Source organism: Choloepus didactylus, chromosome 1 (genome assembly GCF_015220235.1).
Source record: "Choloepus didactylus isolate mChoDid1 chromosome 1, mChoDid1.pri, whole genome shotgun sequence".
Taxonomy (NCBI): Eukaryota; Metazoa; Chordata; class Mammalia; order Pilosa; family Megalonychidae; genus Choloepus; species Choloepus didactylus.
The window spans coordinates 159,448,459-159,466,506 of NC_051307.1; the positions used below are offsets into that span (position 1 = coordinate 159,448,459).

Genomic DNA, 18,048 nt, shown 5'->3' on the forward strand with positions numbered 1-18,048 from the left:
ATAACAATTCAATGATAGAAAGTAGAGATATAACAGAAATCTTAAAAAAAAAGTCATAGGAAGAGATTATCTGGCAATACATCTTAGATATATGGAGTTCAATGAAATTGTCTTCTCTCTTTTCACTCCCATCTTAAATCTACCACTATTTCTGATTCTGCTTATTCTTTGTCTCATTCAGCTCTATTTCCCATCTTTGCTTCACCAACTGATATTTTTCCATCATTTCATTCCCACTGTCTCTCCACCCATCCAACAAGAAAAACACAGAAAAATAAATAGCAACTTACATCATACCTTTCCTTCTCATTGTGTCTATTTGTCTATGTTATAAATTATAAATGGATAAGTTGAAAGTCTTTTGTATAATCAATTCTTTGTAATACCATAGTCAGTTTTATATAATGAATTATAGTAATTTTCTACATTTGTTTTGGGATTCCCATAAATTTTCAAATATATAAATACACTTAATTAGAAAATAAAATAAAATGAATTTAGTAAAGTTCATGCATTGTTGAGAATGTAAACTGTACGATCTTTCTTGGACAGTATGTATTAAGATTGTAACTGTGACTACCCTTTAAATCAGGAATATTTCTAGGATTTTACCCTAAAGAGATGATTGCGAGACGCATTTTACCTTCTGTGTAAAAAAAAAAGGGGGGGGGGATAAGAATACACATTTGCTTACATAACCAAAGAAATTATGGAAAGATACAAGGGAAACTAATAATGGTGAGGTGAAACAGAGAAAAGGAGTAAGGAAAAAACCTTTTTACTATATTTTTTGTGTTGTAATTTCTGAATCATGTGGGTTATATTGTTGAAAAATTAAATTAAAAACTAAAATAAAATGTTCATCACTTACTTAAGAAAAAGAGAATACAAAAAGTGTGGGGAAAATGTATGCACAGCAAACCTTCATCAATAGAATACTATACTGTGAATCCATTAAAAATGTAGTGTAGATCTTAAATGACATGGAAATATGTCTACTACATATTATTGAGTGGAAAAAAAGTTAAAATTTTTGTAAGGATCAAATAAGATAATTCACATAAAGAATTTGGCACAGTGCTGACATAAACTATAAATGTTAGCCATGAATTCGGCTTTCATTTATAACTCTCTCTCACAAAACACTAAGTATCTCCTACAATGTTATTCTTTCTTTTATACCTGCATGTGTTCATTCCATTCTCATTCTTCCTTCCTTCCCCTCTTCCTTCCATTTTTCCTCTTCTTTCTTTCAAAGAATAAGTTCTTTTCTCCTTCCCAATGATCATTCCCCTCCCCTCTTAAAAAAAGAGAAAATAATTAAGGCTCTCTTGTATAGATCATTGGTTGTCCAGCGAAACCTAATTTTTTTGTCCTGGTGACATACTCCCTGTTCCTTGCCAAAAATTCATCTGTTCCAGAATCTTAAACCAAGGTTCAGAAATCAAATCCAATTTTGTTCTTTATACTGTCTGGATGGCCAACCGTTCCATTCCTGTATACTCCTTTCTCTTCTAAAGACACTACCTTGAATTGGAAGGAATCACAAACAAACAACAGCAACAACAACAACAACAAAAAACACACACACACAAAGAAACCAACCACCTGTGCCTCAAGTCCTTCAGTTTCCTAACCTGGTCCTCCCTTTGGAATCCTTCCTGTATAACACTATCAGATTAATCTGGTTATTCTATTTCCAACTTTTACACAGACATTTCCATTTCAAACCTTGACTTCAGCTTTGGTAAACCCAAACTGAATGAACAGTTTTGATCGGCCAAAAAGATTTTCCTTTCCCTAACTTCCTCATTTATGTTGGTGATACAACCATTTTTGTAGTTCCTCAAGCTAGAAACCAAGGAATTCTACCATCCTTCATCCATTTGGTCACCAATCTTATTGTTCCTTTGACTCTTTAAAATTTCTGAGAACTCCTCTTTACCCTCCAATTCCACTGTTACCTTTCTGTTTCTGGATCAGTTTACTGTGAATTTCTGTCCAAAATATTGTGACAGCATCCTAGTACTTCTCAAAAATCCATATATAATACCATTTCATGTTGATCTATCTTTAAAAAAATTAAAAAAAAAAAAACTTAGCTCAAGCTTTCCCCATTCAAGAACCTACAATGATGTCCTACTGACTACTTCATCTAATCTCAACTCTCCTGCTTGGCTTTCACCTAATCTAGCCCTGTTTTAGTTTGCTAATGCTGCTGGAATGCAAAACACCAGAGATGGACTGGCTTTTATAAAAGGGGTTTATTTGGTTACACAGTTACAGTCTTAAAGCCATAAAGTGTCCAAGGGTACCTTCACTGGAGGATGGCCAATGGTGTCCGGAAAACCTCTGTTAGCTGGGAAGGCACATGGCTGGTGTCTGCTCCAAAGTTCTGGTTTCAAAATGGCTTTCTCCCAGGACGTTCCTCTCAAAAATATCACAGTTCCTCAAAATATCACTCTTAATTGCTCTTGGGTTGTTTGTCCTCTCTTAACTTCTCCAGAGCAAGTCTGCTTTCAACAGCCATCTTCAAACTGTCTCTCATCTGCAGCTCCTGTGCTTTCTTTCAAGTATTCCTCTTGGCTGTAGCTCCTCTTCAAAATGTCACTCACAGCTGCACTGAATTCCTTCTGTTTGTCAGCTCATTTATATGGCTCCACTGATCAAGGCCCACCCTGAATGGGTGTGGCCACACCTCCATGGAAATTATCTAATCAGAGTTATCACCTACAGTTGGGCGGGGCGCATGTCCACAGAAACACTCAAAGAATTACAATCTAATCAACACACTGATACCTCTGCCCACACAAGATTACATCAAAGATAATGGCGTTTGGGGGACATAATACATTCAGACTGGCACATTCCACCCCCTGGACCCCAAAATGACATTATCTTTCCATATACAAAATACATTCATCCCATCACAATATCACAGAAACTTAAATCATTTCAGTAACAATAATTAAGTACAAGATCCCATTATAACTGATTATAGGCGTGGTCAGTCCTAAGGCATAATATTCCTTTAGCTGTGGATCTGTGAATTTAGAATAAGTTATGTGCTTCCAATATACAAAGGAGGAACATTCATAGGATAAACATTCTCATTGCCATAAGGAGAAAGAGTAAGGAAAACAGGGTTAACAGGACCAAAACAGTTCCTAAAACCTGCAGGGCAAACTCTATTAGATTTCAAAGTCTGAGAGTCATTTACAGAATGACGCATCCTTGGGGCTTGAGAGAGTGGGGGTCTAACCCTTCCTAAGGGCCTTTGTGGCAGTCCTTTCCTCTCACTTGGGTGAGTGCTCCAACATAACCACACATTGGGGAGACCACCTTCTTGGCCCCCCCTCCTCAAACATTGGGGCAGCACCTGGATTCCCTTCCATCTCCGGGGCACACGCTCAACCCCTTCAGAACAGTGTGGTGGCAGCCAGGCTCTCCCCAATTCCCTGGGAGTGTGCTCCCCTCTTTGGGGCTTGGGGTGGCAGAACATTTCCTGAACATCAAGGCAGAATGCCCGCCCTCGACCTCCGGGGCAAACTCACCCTTTCCATGGGTGTGGGCCACTCCACTCTCCCAGCCCAAGGCCTCTTTACTCCAGGCCTCAACCTCCATGACTCTCTTTGAAGAAATTTTTCCTTCAATTTTTCCCTTGTCTGTCTCCTCCAGCCCAGACCAGCAACAGCTCTGTCTATAAAGATCTCGCAAAAATTCTGTTGGCTTTGCATGAAGCAACAGGGGCCAAAGCCATCAGACAATAGGACTTTCCACAAATCCTTTCTGCGTTAACAATTTTCCAATCTTGGCTTGTACTGAAATGGCAGCTGGGTTCCATGTTTGGTTATATCCTCACGTTGGGCTGTAGCTTCTGGGATTCCACCCCCTGGAAGACTGTAATTTTCCAAGCCATCAGCTTCTGGTTTCTTTGAACCGCAGAGTTCAGTTCTCGGTTTATCTCTCTCTGCTCGCATTTTACTATAAGCTGCAAGGAGAAGCCAAGGTACATCCTTCACATGTAGTCTGGAGATCTCCTCAGCTAAGTCTTCCAGGTTGTCGCTTTCAAATTCTTCCTTCCATCTGACACCAGGACTCAATTTTGCTGAATTCTCTGCCACTTTAAAACAAGCATCACCTTTCTTCCAGTTCACAACACCACATTCATCATTTTTGTTCAAGGCCTCGTCAGAAGCATCTTTAGAGTCCATATTTCCACAAACAGTCTCTTCAAAGCAGTTTAGGCCTTTTCTATCAAGCTCCTCACAATTCTTCCAGAATCTTCCCCTTATCCATTTAAAAAGCCACTCCAACATGTTTGGTATATGCAAACTCAGCAGCAAAAGCACCCTACTCCTGGTACCAAAATCTGTTTTAGTTTGCTAATGGAGCCAGAATGCAAAACACCGGAGATGGACTGGCTTTTATAAAGGGGGTTTATTTGGTTACATGGTTACAGTCTTAAGGCCATAAAGTGTCCAAGATAACACATCAGCAATTGGGCACCTTCACTGGAGGATGGCCAATGGTGTCCGGAAAACCTCTGTTAGCTGGGAAGACACATGGCTAGTGTCTGCTCCAAAGTTCTGGTTTCAAAATGACTTTCTCCCAGGACATTCCTCTCTAGGCTGCAATTCCTCAAAAATGTCACTCTTAGTTGCTCTTGGGTTGTTTGTCCTCTCTTAGCTTCTCCGGAGCAAGTCTGCTTTCAACAGCCATCTTCAAATTGTCTCTCATCTGCAGCTCCTGTGCTTTCTTCCAAGTGTCCCTCTTGGCTGTAGCTCCTCTTCAAAATGTCACTCACAGCTGCACTGAGTTCCTTCTGTTTGTCAGCTCATTTATATGGCTCCACTGATCAAGGCCCACCCTGAATGGGTGTGGCCACGCCTCCACGGAAATTATCTAATCAGAGTTATCACCTACAGTTGGGCGGGGCGCAACTCCACAGAAACACTCAAAGAATTACAATCTAATCAACACACTGATACCTCTGCCCACACAAGATTACATCAAAGATAATGGCGTTTGGGGGGATATAACACATTCAGACTGGCACAAGCCCCTATCAATAGTTAGCTCCTTAACACACACACAGACACACAGACACACACACACACACACACACACACACTTTGCTCTGATCAGACCAGTGTCCTCCCTATATTCCCCTCCCATATGCACATATTTCCCTAAGCCTTCGCATTGGTTTCCCCTCTGCTCCGACTTCCTAACTACTGATCATCTTTTAAGGCCCAGTCCAAATTCTGCCTCTTAGAAACAGGCCATCTTTGACCTCTAAAGTGCAATTATTTCCTTCCTTGTGTGAATATCTGCAGTAGTCTTGTTATCCCAATTTGAACGAATATAGCAAGAAAACACATCTTTTATTTATGAAATCTCCATAGCACATGTACATGTTAAACATTCAGTAAGTGTTTATAGGCTGATTAAAGAAAAAAAAATGGATGTCTGCTAAAGCACATACTCTTTGTAGGAACCAAGCATGTACCAAGCTACAGGTTTTACATTTTATAATTTTTTGTGTGTGCAGTCTCAACTTAGTAGGTTTTTATTTGTCTCCAGTCACTACACCCAAATTTGCTATGTCAAAATTTTAACAATGGCCAGCAAGTACCTTAATGACATCTCAGTCAGATTCTATAACTTCCCACTTTCTGTCCATTGTTAAAATTTTGTCTTATATCCATTCAAAGCTTTCTTCTTCCCCAATGCAGGCCAGAATTTTAGCTTCAGGACATGAATGTAGAGAGGATATGCTCTGCTATTTTACACCTCCCATTCTCTCTCTTTGGAGTCTTGGGGATGGGGGGCAAGGTCTGCCTCTGGGACACCACCTCCATCTCCCTCTTCTAGATTCTAGCTTCTCTAGTGTATTGGCATGGGGAAGAAAGAAAAGAAAAGGGACAAATATCTCATATACTGGCTGCAGTTGGGTGACGATTTTTTTGATGAATAAACTTAGCTAAACTGAACTACAATCCCCTGTTATTCAAACACTAATCTAAGTGCTTCTGTGAAGGGATTTTGCAGATGTGATAAAAGTCCCTCATCAATTAATCAAAAGGAAGATTATACTGTGTAGGGCTGACCTAATCAGAGAAGCCCATTAAATGGGGGCTTAGGCCTTCCCTGACCTCAGCGATTCCAAAAGTTCATGGCCCTGAGGTTCCAGCCTGCTCATGATCTCTCTTTCCTTACTGCCTGTGGACAAGCTTCAGCCTGTGTTCATGGGGTTTCAATCTGCTTGTGATCTTCCCTTCCTAACTGCCTACCCTACAGACTTCAGACTTGTATATCCAGTCCCCTCAATTTCATAAGCCAGTTCCTTGTATTAAGTCTCCTACTGGTTCTGCATCTCCGGTTGATCCCTGACTCTGATACATGTTATAATTCTCTCTGTGTTGCTCTCTGTTTCTATGTTAAATCTAACAGACCATTGATTCCATCTGTGTTGTAAATGTCCAATGCAGGCTCTCTGGTAAATTCTATAGGGCCTTGCCAGTGCACAAATCTCTGAAGTTAGACAGCCTCCTGCTCTGGGGTGTAGAGCCCACAGAATTTTGCTGCCTGGTCTTCCTGCCTCATAACAGCCTTCTTCAGCAGGCACCTACAGTATTCTTGGCCCCAGGAAACCCATGTATCCTTGACACTCCAATCAGTGGTGTAAGGCTGCTTACTGATGCCCCTCCTCTCCAATTTCTTTCCTTTTTGCTCAAGCAAGCAAACGGCAAATTAAAATCTGTTGTCTGAGCAAACTTCCAGTTGGGGAATGAGAAGCACACCCAATCTTTCCAAGTATTGCTCTGATAACCTTTGCTCTCAGTTGACTTCAGTGGGGAACATCCCTCTCCTCTACCTCATAAGGAATGAGCATAACATTATCCTTAAACCACAGACCGATGACAGCCAATATGTCCCTGTGATAGTTTGTATTTTCCAAAGACGGGCACTAACATTATTAGAGAGGTGTGGTCTATGTCCCCTCCTTTTGAAACTAGGCAGTCTTTTGTGACTGCTTCAACCAACAGAATACAGCAGAAGCGATACAATGTGATTTCTGAGGCTAGGTCATAAACAGTGATTCAGCTTCCACCTTTCTGGCTGGACACAGGCTTAGAGCCTCAAGCTGCCAGGTAAGCAGTCTGACTGTGCTGAGGCTACCATGCTCTAGGGAAGCTCAAACCAGCCCACATAGACAGACCACATGAGAGGCCCTGAGACTACATGAATGAATGTACTTGGGATCCCTGTGGCCCAGCTCTGATTCCAACCTGCCCTAGACATAGTCATTTAAAGATGTTGCACTTCCTCAGAGCTGCAGAGGACAGTTGAAAGGCTACATTTGCTGGGCAGGTACTGAGTCAAGAATGTACAGCTTTGGGGAGCTATAGAAGAAACCCCTGGTGCCTTTCCTGTCCTCTCCCTTAGCCCCCTCCCAAGGGATGTTTGAAGCTGGTCAGTGTTCCCTTTATAAGTTTCTGGCTTTATTCTGGCCAGGAAACAATGACTTGGGATACTCCTCTCCAATGTGCTCCCCTCCTCCCAGAATTTGACCTCCAGGCAAAAGCACCCAGAGACAACAAAAGAAGTATAAGAAACAATTGAGGCAGATGGCCTAGGGCAAAGGCTTATCTGCTTTAAGTCCTGCAGTTAAACACCCCAGAGAGGGAGAGGGTGTGCTTCCTGGGAAGTAGAGGAAGCATTCAAACTCTTGTAAACAGGGAAACCCCTAAAGCCACTAGCGAGCACAAGGCAAGGACAAGGCGCAGGCTGGAAAACACAGCACAGACACTAAACTCTGCATTCTCCTTGGGCTATCCTTCTGGATAGGAGAGCTGAACTCTGAAGGAAACCACCAGCCAATGCAAAACCATTTCGCAGATACTGTAAAAGGTGTTTTTTGTTTAGATTTGCTTGGTTTTATCACCTATAGACACTCAAGAAAATCTCTAGATATCACTACGTGGATACAAATTCAAGAAACAAATAGCTCAGAGAATAAGTCCCAGAGTAATACTTTAAAATATTAATCTGTACAATATGCAACAATAGATTATAAGACAAACAAAGAAATAGGAAATGATGGCCTATCCAAAGGAAAAGAATGAAAATCCAGAAAACACCAATGAAGAAGACCAGACTGTGGACATAAGGACAAAAACTTTTAAAACTGACCTTCAATATGCTCAAGAAGATGAAGGAAAATACAAAAAAGGCACTAAAGGATATCAGGGAAAAAAAGGAATGATCAATATGAGACTCTCAAGAAAAAGATAGAAATTTAAAAAAAGAACCAAACAACTACTGGAGTTGAAGACCACAATAACTGAAATGAAAAATCCCCAGGAAGGTTTCAAAGCATGTTGGAGCAGGCAGAAGAAAGAATCAATGAACCTGAAGGCAAGACAATTGAGATGAATCAGGCTGAGGAGCAGAGAGAAAAAAGAATAATTAAAAAAAAAAAAAAAAAGCCTAAGACACTTTTGGGACGCCATCAAGCATAAATACCAATATATTCATTATGGGAATTCCAGAAGGAGAAGAAAGGAAAAGAAAGAGAATATTTAAAGAAATAATGTCAAAAATTCCCAAATTTAGCAAAAGTCATGAATGTACACATTCAAGAAACGCAGAGAACACCAAACAGGATAAATTTGAAGAGAAATATGCCCTGTCACGTACTGAACAAACTGTTGAATGCAAAGGACAATGAGAGAGTTCTGAAATCTGCAGCAGAAAAGCTACATGTTATGTACAGGGAGTCCCAATTAGAGAGAATGCCAATTTCTCATCAGAAACCATGGAGGCAAGAAGGCAGTGGGTTGAAATACTTAAAATGCCAAGAGAAAACAATCACCAAATAAGAATTTTATAACCGGTGAGACATTCTATCAAAAAATGAGAGAGACATTGAAACATTCCCAGGTAAACAAAAGTTGAGGGACCATTAGCCCTGCACTACAAACAATGCTAAAGGGAGGTCTTCAGACTTAAAGGAAAGGACCTTAGACAGTGATTCAAACTGGCATAAAGAAATAAAGACCTTCAGTAAAAGTAACCATATGGGTAATTATAAATGCCAATATTATTATATTCTAGTTTCTTGTATGTAACTTCTTACTTCCTACAGGTGCTAAAATGAAAATGCATAAAAAAATGCTAAATCTATGGTTTTAGACATAAAATGTATAAAGACATAATTTGTAAAAAGTGCAAAAAATGATGAGGGGACAGAGGGGTACAGGAACAGTGTGTGCATGTGCTATTAAAGTATATTTGGTATCAAATCAAATATGATTGTTGTATATTTAGGATGTAAAATTTTGACCCCATGGTAACTACAAGAAAAATATATGAAACATATATCTAGAAAGAAATGAGGAAGAATTCAATATGGTACAATACAAAAAATCAAATTATTGCGAAAGTAGGCATTAATGGAAGAATTAAGGGTCAAAAAAGGCATACAATCAACAAAAACTAAATAGCAAAAAAATGGCAGAATAAAGTCCTGCATTATAAGTACATACATTAAATGTAAATGGATTAAACTCTCCAGTCAAGAAGCAGAGATTGGCAGAATGATTTAAAAAAACTCATGATACAAATACATGCCATTTACAAGAGACTCATTTTGAATTCAAAAAACATAAGTAGGTTAAAAGTGGAAAGATGGAAAAAATACATACCATTCAAATAGTAAACAAAGGAGAGCTGGGGAAGCTATACTAATATCAAATAAAATAAACTATAAGTCAAAAACTGTCATGAGGGATGTGCCAGTTTGAATGTATTATGTTCCCTCAAACACCATTATCTTTGATGTAATCTTGTGTGGGCAGACCTATCAGTGTTAAATAGATTGTAATTTCTTGAGTGTTTCCATGGAGATGCACCCCACCCAACTGTGGATGATGACTCTGATTGGATAATTTCCATGGAGGTGTTGGCCCTGCCCATTCAGGGTGGGTCTGAATTAAATTACTGGAGCACTATATAAGATCAGACAGAAGGAGCAAGCTGCTACAGCCAAGAGGGACACTTTGAAGAAAGCACAGGAGCTGCAGATGAGAGACAGTTTGAAGATGGCTGTTGAAAGCTGACTCTTGCTCTGGAGAAGCTAAGAGAAGAGAAATATCCCAAGTACAACTAAGAGTGACATTTTTGAGGAACTGCAGCCTGAAGAGGAACGTCCTGGGAGAAAGCCATTTTGAAACCAGAACTTTGAAGCAGACACCAGCCACGTGCCTTCGCAGTAACACAGGTTTTCCAGACACCATTGGCCATCCTCCAGTGAAGGTACCAGATTGCTGATGTGTTAACTTGGACACTTTATGGCCTTAAGACTGTAACTTTGTAATCAAATAAACCCCTTTTTATAAAAGCCAATCCGTCTCTGGTGTTTTGCATTCTGGCAGCATTAGCAAACTAGAACAAGGGACAAAGATGGTCATTATACAATGATAAAAGGGTCAATTCCACAAGAAGACAAAACAATTACAAATATATATGCTCCTAATAGCAGAGCCCCAAAATATAAGAAGCAGATAGTGACAGATTTAATAGGAGAAAGATTGTTTTATATTAATAGTAGGAAACTTTAATACAACACTTTAAATAATGGACAGAATATCTACACAGATCAATAAAGAAACCGAAAATTTGAACAATACTCTAAACCAACTAGATCTAACAGATATATATAGAACACTTCACCCAACAAGAGAATATACATTTTTCTCAAGCATACACAGATAATTCTCCATATAGACCATATCTTAGATCACAAGATCTAAATGCCAATATTATTATATTCTAGTTTTTTGTGTGTAACTTCTTACTTCCTACAGGTGCTAAAATGAAAATGCATAAAAAAGAATGCTAAATCTATGGTTTTAGACATAAAATGTATAAAGATATACTTTGTAAAAAGTACAAAAAATGATGGGGGACAAAACAAGTCTCATTAATTCAAATATATTGACATCTTACAATGTATCATTTATGACCCCAATGGAATGAAGCTAGAAACAACAACAGAGAGAGAAATGGAAAATTATCCAACAACCAAAGGGTTAAAGAGGAAATCACAAGGAAAATTAGGAAATATCTAGAAACAAATGAAAGTACAGCATGCCAAAACTTATGGAAGGAAGTAGAGGAAGCACTCAGAGGGAAATTTATAGCTCTAAATGCTTACATTTAAAAAGAAGAAAGAATTCAAAATAGATCAAAGACCTAATATAGAAGCCAGTACCATAAAACTCCTAGAAGAAAATATAGGGAAACATCTTCAAGATCTAGTAATAGAAGGTAGTAACTTAGACCTTACACACAAAGTGCAAGCAATGAAAGAAAATCTAGATAAATGGGACTTCTTCAAAATTGAATATTTCTGTGCTACAAAGGACTTTTGTCAAAAGGGTGAAAAGGCAGCTGACTCAATGGGAGAATATATTCGGAAATCACATATCTGATAAGTCTTTGATATCCAGAATATTTAAAGAAATCCTACAACTCAACAATGAAAAGACAAACAGTCCAGTTAAAAAATGAGCAAAAGACATGAATAGACATTTCTCCAAAGAGGAAATACAAATGGCTAAAAAGCACATGAAAAGATGACCACTGTTCTTCACTAGCTATTAAGGAAATACATGAAAATCAAAATCACAATGAGATATCATTCCACACCTTCTAGAATGGCTACAAGTAAACAAACAGGAAACCATAAATGTTAAAGAGGATGTGAAAAAATAGGAACACTTATTCACTGCTGGTAGGATAGCCGCTGGGGAACAGTTTGGTAGTTCTCCAGAAAGCTAAGTACAGAGTTGCCACACAGATCCAGCAATCCCACTACTCAGTATATATTCAGAAGATCTGAAAGCAGGGATGCAAACAGACACTTGCACACTGATATTCATCGTGGCATTATTCACAATTGCCAAAGATGGACACAACCCAAGTGTCCATCAACCAATGAATGTTTAATCAAAATGTGGTATATACATATGATGGAATATTATTCAGCAGTAAGAAGAAATGAAGTTCTGAAGCACACAACAACACAGATGAACCTTGAGGACATTATGTTGAGTGCAGACACAAAAGGACAAATATTATATGATCTCACTGATATGAAATAATTATAATCTGTATACTGATAAATAAATGGGACCTTCTGAAAACTGAGTACTTTTGTGCTTCAAAGGGCTTTGTCAAGAGGATAAAAAGGCGGCCTACTCATTGGGAGAAAGTATTTGAAAATCATATATCCAATAATGGTTTGATATCCAAGATACATAAAGAGATCCTACAACTCAATGATAAAAATTCAAACAACCTAATTTAAAAATGGGCAAAAGTCCTGAGTAGACATTTTTCCAAAGAAGTTATACAAATGGCTAAAAAGCACACGAAAAGATACTCAACATCAATAGTAATCAAAACTATTTGAAAAGAAAATCAAAACTACAATGAGATATCATTTCACACCTACTAGAATGGCCACTATTTAAAAACAAAAAACTGCAAGTATTGGAGAGGATGTGGAGAACAGGAACACTTATTCACTGTTGGCGGGAATGTAGAATGGTGCAGCTGCTGTGGAAGACAGCATTGATTGTAAATGTTTAGAAATGGATAGAGGTGATGGTAGTACAGTACAGTGAGTGTAATTAACAGCAATGATATGTGGGTGTGAGTGTGGTTGCAAGGGAAAGTTTAGGGTCCTTTATGTCACTAGAAGGAAAGCCAGAGGATAAAACATGGTGCTGTATAACAGGAAGAACCCTCCTGAGGGTGAAAATGTTCTAGAATTGATTATGGTGATGAATACACAACTATGTGAATTTACTAGAAGACAATGACTGAACACTTTACATGGATTGTATAATATGTGAATTTATCTCAATAAAACTGCTTTTTTTAAAAAGTGGATGCCAAATTAGAAATGGTGGCTGTAAATCCCTTTGTGATCATAATAAATGCTATGGTCAGTCCAGGAAAAAGAAAAAGCAGCTTTCAAGGGAACGGCAGGAAACAGTAACCTGAAACTCCATATGTGAGAAGGAGACAAGATGTGAGACAACAAAATAAAAGCAGATGTGTTTGCAGTAAAGAATAAAATAAAATAAAATAGCAATTTGTTACTCATCTGGAAAAATAAAATTAGGTGGATCCCCACCTCAATTCCTAAATCAAATGGATAAATTCCTGAAGGATTATTTTTACATTAAATTGCAAAAATTGAAACTAACACTAAAATATAGTGAATATAGATTTAGATGAGAGAGATATTTCAAAGCATGAAGCAAAAGGCATAAGTTATAAATTATAAGTTTACCCAATAAAAATGTTTTTTTTTTTTAAAACTTGTATGTGGGCATTTAGGAATAAATACTACAGATAGGGCAAATTATTAAGAAAAACAAGAGAATTATTAAACAAAATTCTGTATAATTGTTACCTCTGGTTGAGGTGGGAGGGTTATCCACCAATTTTATGTCTATAAATTATCCTGTGGAATGAATAATACAAGTTTTTAAAGATATATTTCCAAGAGTGTTGATCCAAGCATTTTTATATGGGAAATAACCAAAAAATTCATTAATAGGTTAAATAAATTAGGACATACATACAAATGAAGGAATCCTACACATATATTAAAAATTATGTGTGTAGATATAGTAACATGAATGGATGCACATAATATTCTTTCAAATGAAAAAAAGGAGAATACAGAACTTCATGGGTATAATGGTCCTGTGTGTGTGTCCCTCTCTCAAAAAGAGAGGTATGTAGAAGGAAGTATTACTATTGATTATGTCTGGATGATTATATTTCTGGAAACATTTGTGGTCCTTTTCATATTTTTCTGGATCATTGGATGTTTATTAATGTGCAAGTATCATTTTGTCAATAAAATATGTTTTATTTTGTTAATTTTAAAAAAATTTATATGGAAGGGTAAGGGGCCTCAAACAGCCAAAGCTATTTTAAAAAATAAGAATGAAGTTGGAGGAGTCGTACTTCCTAATCTTAAAACTTATTTCAAAACCACAGTAATCAAAACAGCATGGTACTGGCACCAGGACAGACATACATCCAATGTAATCAAATTGAGAGTTCAGAAATTGACCCTCATATTTATGGCCAATTTAATTTTTATTTATTTATTTTTATTAGATAAGTTGTGGGTTTTTCAGAACAATCATGCATAAAATACAGGATTCCCACACACCTCCTCAAAATCAACACTTTGCATTGGTGTGGAATATTTGTTACAATTGATGATAGCACTTTTTTGTAAGTGTACTATGTTTTTTAACAGTAGTCACCTTTGTTACGATTAATGAGAGACTATTAAAATAGTACTATTAACTATAGTCCTTAGTTTACTTTAGGTGTATTTTTAACCCATATACCCCCTATTATTAACACTTTGTATCAGTGTGGTACATTTGTTATAATTCATGAAAGAACATTCCTATATTTGTACTATTACCTATAGTCCATTGACTATAATAAGGTTCACTGTATTAGACAGTCCTATGTTTTATCATTCAATTTTTATTCTAGCAACATACATCACCTGAAGTTGCCCCTTTTAACCACATTTACATATATAATTCAGTGGTGTTAATTACACTCACCACAATGTGCTACCATCACCATCATCCATTTCCAAACCTTTACAAGCAACCTAAATAGAAACTCTACAAATTAAGCATCAACTTCCTATGCTCTAACCCCAATCTATTCCCTGGTAACCTAGAGTCTAATCTATGAGTTTGCTTATTATGATTATTTCATAACAGTGAGATCATATAATATTTGTTCTCTTGTGTCTGCCTCATTTCACTCAATAGAATGTCTTCAAGTTTCATCCATGTTGTCACATACATCAGGACTTCATTCCTTTTTATAGCTGAATAATATTCCATCATATGTATATACCACATTTTGTTTATCCATTCATCCGTTGATGGGTTGCTTCCATCTTTTGGCAATTGTGAATAATGCCACTATGAACAACAGTGTGCAAATATCTCTTTGAGTCCCTGCTTTCAATTCTTTTCAGTATATACCCAATAGCAGGTTGCTGGGTCATATGATACTTCTTATACTTAGCTTCCTGAGGAACTGTCAAACTGTCTTCCACAGTGACTGCATCATTTTACATTCCACAACAACAGAGTGTTCCTATTTCTCCACAGCCTCACCAACACATGTAGTTTTCTGTTTTTTGAATAATAGCCATTCTGCTGTATATGAAATAATATTTCATTGTGGCTTTGATTTTCATTTTCCTAATAGCTAGTGATGTTGGGCATATTTTCATGTGCTTTTTAGCCATTAGTATATCCTCTTTGGAGAAATGTCTATTTAAGTCTTTTGCCCATTTTTAATTGGGTTTTCTGTCCTTTTATTGTTGAGTTACAGCATTTCTTCATATATTCTGAATATCAAACCCTTATCAGATATGTGGTTTCCAAATACTTTCTCCCATTGAGTAGGCTGTCTTTTCACTTTTGTGACAAACTCTTTTGATGTGCAAAAGTTTTAATTTTGAGAAGGTCCCATTTATTTTCTTTCTTTCATTGCTTCTGTTTTGGATGTAGTCTAAGAAACCATTGACTAACACAAGATCCTGAAGATGAATTCCCTACATTTCCTTCTAGAAATTTGAGAGTACTGATTCTTATATTCAGGTTTTTGATCCATTTTTGTATAGGATGTGAGATAGGGGTCCTCTTTCATTCTTTTGCTTATGGATAACCAATTCTCCCAGCACTATTTCTTGAGGAGACTAATCTTTCCCAATTGAGTGGAATTGGCAACCTTGTCAAAAATCAATTGGACACAGGTGTGAGGGTCTATTTCTGAACTCTCAATTCAATTCCATTGGTCAATATATCTATTCTTGTGTCAGTACAATGCTGTTTTGACCACAGTAGCTTTGTAATATGCTTTAAAGTCAGGAAGTGTGAGTCCTCCAACTTCATTCTTCTTTTAAAAGAAGTTTTTTGCCCTTTGAGGTCCCTTACACTTCCAAATAAATTTGATTAAAAATGGCTTTTCCATTTCTAGAAGTAGGCTGTTGGGATTTTGATTTGGATTGTGTTGAATCTGTAAATCATTTTGGGTAGAATTGACATCTTAAGAATATTTAGTCTTCCAATCCATGAGCACAGAATATCTTTCCACATATCTAGGTTTTCTTTGATTAATTTAAGCAATGTTTTTTAGTTTTCTGTGTACAAGTCCTTCACAGCCTTGGTTAAATTTATTCTTAGATATTTGATTCTTTTAGTTGCTATTGTAAATGGAATTTTTCTTGATTTCCTCCTCAGATTGCTCATTACCAGTCTATATAAATAGTATTGATTTTTGCATGTTGATATTATACCCTACCACTGCTGAATTTGTTTATTGGCTCTTTGTTATAGACTTTCTACACATAGGATCATGTCATCTGCAAATAGTCAAAATTTTTCTTCTTCCTTTTCAATTTGGATGTTTTTTATTTCTTTTTCTGACTAACTGCTCGATCTAGAAATTCCAGTACAATGCTGAATAGTAGTGTTGACAGTGGGCATCCTTGTCTTGTTCCAGATCTTAGAGGGAAAGATTCCAGTCTTTCGCCACTGACTATGATATTAGCTGTGTGTTTTTCATATATGTCCTTTATTATGTTGAGGAAGTTTCCTCCTATTCTTATTTATCTAAGTGTTCTTAATCAAGAAAGGTGCTGGATTTTGTCAAACACCTTTTCTGCATCAATAGAGATGATAATGTGTTTTTCCTTTTATTTTGTTAATGTGGTGTTTTATATTAATTGATCTTATGTTGAACCACCCTTGCATACCTATGGTGAAATCCACTTAACCATGGTATATAATTCTATTAACATGCCATTGGATTCAATTTGTAAGTATTTTGTTGAGGACTTTTGCATCTATATTCATAAGAGAAATTGGTCTGTAATTTTCTTTTCTTACAGTATTGTTATCTGCCTTTAGAATTAGGGTGATGTTGGCCTCATAGAATGAGTTAGGTAGTGTTCCCTCCTCTTCAATTTTTTTGAGACAGTTTGAGCATGATTGGTACTAATTCTTCTTGGAATGATTGGTAGAATTCACCTGTGAAGCCATCTGGTCCTGGACTTTTCCTTTTTGAGAGGTTTTTGATGACTGATTCAATCTCTTTACTTGTAATTGGTCTATTGAGGTCTTCTATTTCTTCTAGAGACAGTGTAGGTTGTTCGTGGGTTTCCAGAATTTGTCCATTTCATCTAGGTTGTCTAATTTGTTGACATACAGTTGTTCATAGTATCCTCTTAAGATCCTTTTTATTTCTGTTGGGTCAATAGTAATGTCCCCCCCTCGTTTCTGGTTTTATTTGTGCTTTCTCTCTTTTTTTCTTAGAAAGTCTAGCTAAGGGTTTGTCAATTTTATTGATCTTTTCAAAGAATCAACTTTTGGTTTTGTTATTTCTCTCTCTCTTTTTTTTTTAATCCACAATTCCATTAATTTCTACTCTATTCTTTGGTATTTCTTTCCTTTTGCTTGCTTTGGGATTTGTTCTTCTTTTTCTGGTTTCTCCAGGTGTGCAATTAGGTCTTTGATTTTAGTTTTTTCCTCTTTTTTAAATTTTAATAGTAATTTATTTGTCATTGTAATTTATGTAAACCAATCCACAATTTATTCTGAATGTTTTCCAGTAAAGTCTTTGTTCCAAATAGAAATGTTAAATTACAGTAAAAAGAAAAACTAAAAGAACATTTAGTGTATTATAAAGAATCATACTTAAAGGCAGCTTGATACCACAATCCAGTAACCTGTTCTGGATACTTGAAATACAATTCAACTACAATCATCAGGGCTTTTACAATTCATATTTCTAAACAACAGTATTATTTATAAAGAAGTGCAAATTGACTTTTACATTCAACTTTAGTTAAATGAAGGCACTCAGTATTCTTCCTGAATAATAACCTTTAGTTTCTCATAGTTCATG

General features: G+C 36.9%; 1 protein-coding gene across 1 annotated transcript in view; it reads right to left on the reverse strand.

Moving 5' to 3' along the window:
• Nucleotides 1–18,048, reverse strand: part of SLC35G2 (solute carrier family 35 member G2) — a 61,593-nt gene that overhangs the window by 1,519 nt on the left and 42,026 nt on the right. The window lies entirely within an intron of this gene.